We start from the raw sequence: 3,311 nt of genomic DNA on the forward strand, positions 1-3,311 counted from the left end.
CATTCTAATGAGGATGCAGATACAATAGCACTGTGTGCGTGCTGCAGGAAACCACTGTCTAAACACTTCAGCTGTACATTCATCCTAAGTAAATGCACCCTGCCAGGCATTCTGAGCAGAAGCTGTATGTGGGATGTGCTTCTGAGATGCTTCAGTAAATTGAGGCCATATACTGGGCCATAACCAGGCAAAAATCAAACTCACTGAAAATTTCCAAACATTTGGGACCAGTATTGTAACGTGGAAACACATCACCTATTTTTAAATAAACTGGCATCTTCTTTTGGAAGCCTGTCACTAAACAGTGGCTTGCCCGATCTCTGGTTAGAGAGACAAGCTGGTCCTTAAACAAAAGTTATCTTAGACTATGTACCTATGGGTACAAAACCTTGTTTTCCATTGCAGCTTCCATTTTGTTTCCCTGACACTTCTACGCGGCTCTCATTGTTCACTTTTCCTCCTTCTGAAGTACACCTTGTTCGCGGTATCCTTTACATTAGAAATCTGTTGGTCCTCCATTAATGTTCTACTTCATAGAACAGTGATTTTCAACCTTTTTTCATTTGCAGATCCTTAAAAAATTTAAAATGGAGGTGTGGACTCCTTGGAAAATCAACCTGTGGTCTGCAGACTCCTACCACAGAAGTCTTAAACTGAAAACTGTCTATACAGAATTCAGCTATAAATGTTGAACAAGCTCAGCATGGCATTTGACACAGCATGAGACAGGGTGCTAAACAGTGGGATTCTATGGTAATGACAACACTTCTGGGTTTTGACCAGTAGTTGAGGGTAGTCACATACTTTTTAATGCACTTTCTGGAATCTGGAACTATTTTCATAGTCACCTTTCTCAGACCCCTTAGATATAGTCTGCGGATTCCAGATTGCAAACCACCACCACAGAACAAAGGATACTACTTTACTGGTAGGATCCGGTAGTAGGCAGTATCATAGCTAATGAGGTTAATCCGAGGCGTGATTATTGCTAGTTGAAAACTTTTCCCATTACCACTGCCTTGTACCGCTCTATCTTGAAACACTAATAACTTGGTATTTCAGATTCTAATTAAGTTCTAGTAACCAAACTTGAGAACACTATTGGGAAGGGGGAGGGAGAAACTCTAACTGAAGCTGTGTTTCTGACTTGATAGAGCAATTTTGTTTTATTACTTTTTTTAATTCTCTCTGATTGGTGGTGTTTAATTTTGGTGGTAATGCAGAATGCATTCTGAGTTTACTCTGTAAAAGGAGTGCAGGTATTTAGGGATCAGTACTTGGTGTGCTGGCCTGTGTGGGTATACATACTTCCACCACTGAATAATCCTTCCTTTTGGCCTGTTCAATAGTTGCATTTGGATTAATACTATCAGGTGGCTTGTATCATATCAAACAACATAGTCATAGTGCTGTGTGCTCTGCAGCAAGCCAAACCCAAATTCTGGAGCAGGGTTATCAAATTCTGGAGCAGACTGGAAAATATGAAGTTTCATTTATATTTGGGAAAACAAAGGTTAAATAAAACGCCAATTTGAATGTCTGCTAAAATATCGCTAAAGTAATAACTATTTTTAATGCTTCATTTGTTGCATTTAGGTTTCAACCCCCTCATTTGATTCTGACCTGAGGTATTGTTTCAGGCTCTCTGCAGACTCAGGAACATGACACTGTGTTCATTTGCATTCAATTAGTGTCTTTAGATTTTTATAACCAGTCAGCTGAACTCCTCCTCCACCCCCTCCCTTGTTTTTCTTTTTAATTTAAGTGTTTTGATTCTGGAACTCAAATATTTGGCAAATTCTTCACAGCCATAGATTCATGGAATATATAGATCCCTGACTACAGTCACGCAGCGGGAGAGAAAAGAGGATGTAGAGTTGGGATCATATGTCCTGGTTATCATCCTGGCTCATATGATGATATACCGCATCTTTCAGAGTAAGAGGATCAGAATGGGCATTTCATTTCTTATGGTACATAGGCTGTAGACACATGCTGTGTCTGTCACAATATTCAGCTACTGCCTACACTGCAATAAACCAGGATTTTTGAAGAGGGTTGCATGACATTTCAGAGGGGAAAAATTCCCTTCTTCCCCAAGCTATTGTTCTTCCATGATGTTTTTGGCCGGAATCTATCTTTCAAACTGTTAAAATAACTAATTTAAAAACCTGATCCTAAAATTTTAATATACGTGATATCCTGCCTTGGAGGAAATGTACAATCCTATTGAAGTGATCAGGCCCAACCTTGCCTTCTCCAAGAAACACATAAATAGCTAAAAGAATAGTTGATGCATCAGTATGTTTGCCAAACCTACACTTCTTTGGAGTGGGTCACTGAAGCAGACTTCTCCATTGTGAGAGGGATGTGGTTTCCATAATGATGCTTCTGGCAAACATGGCCATTGTTTAAGCTGGGTTAGTGCTTAAGTAGTTTTCTATACTGTTCTTTTCTAGCTGTCCAGTTCAGAAGACTATTTAACTGTTTCTCTGCTGAATGCAAGACTAACAGAGCAATTATGATCACACTTCTGATTTCCCCAACACAGGTATGACCAAGAAATAAAAAATATTGGTTAATTTGCTCATCCTTCTGCTCTTACAGAAAAAATAGCTCCCTCTGCCTCATCAATGTGCTGCACTGGCCTGTAGGGAACCTAGGAGGGTTGTAGCTTTTGGTGGCCTTGCAGCCCCAAGTCACAATTTGTATTTAGTCTAATTTTTGTTCTTATTCGTGAGGCCTTCTGAAACAGTTAATACAAATGAATGCTATCGAATTGTATGATGGATTAATTAAAAAAGAATATCATTTAAATCTCTCACATATTAAAATTCTATGTATAGGGTTGAGTGCATCCATGTACTGGTTTAGGGATATAACATTTCAGGGTGAGTCTTGTATCCACATGATGTCTCCACACTGGGTTTTGTAGTGGGAGTTTTGAGTTAGTTGACCTAAGAAGTTTGTGTGCATTATAGCTTAAGAAAGCTCTGAAATTGCATGTAAGGAATTTGTTTTTGAGGGGCCTTATTCTGGCTAGGCTGTGTATGAACAATTGGTGCATACTGCTATCTGCTGGTATCTCAGGAGGTGGGACGATTCCAGAGTTTAGGCTACAGCACGAACACAAACATCTACATTGCAATTAAACAGCCCCTTAGGCTGAGCCCCACAAGCCCAAGTCAGCTGGCACAGGCAGGCCCTGAGTGTTTAATTGCAGTATAGACATTTCCTTAATTAATTAACAGCAGATTTAAAATAAAAGAAAGTATTTCTTCACACAACACACAGTCAACCGGTGGAACTCT

The 3,311-nt window shown here is 39.5% G+C and overlaps 1 pseudogene; it reads left to right on the top strand.

Annotated features, from left to right (window-relative positions):
- Positions 1–933: 933 nt before the first annotated feature.
- LOC116824179 (U4 spliceosomal RNA) lies at positions 934–1,054 on the top strand (annotated as a pseudogene).
- Positions 1,055–3,311: the final 2,257 nt, after the last annotated feature.

Source organism: Chelonoidis abingdonii, chromosome 7, assembly GCF_003597395.2.
Source record: "Chelonoidis abingdonii isolate Lonesome George chromosome 7, CheloAbing_2.0, whole genome shotgun sequence".
NCBI classification, from domain to species: domain Eukaryota; kingdom Metazoa; phylum Chordata; order Testudines; family Testudinidae; genus Chelonoidis; species Chelonoidis abingdonii.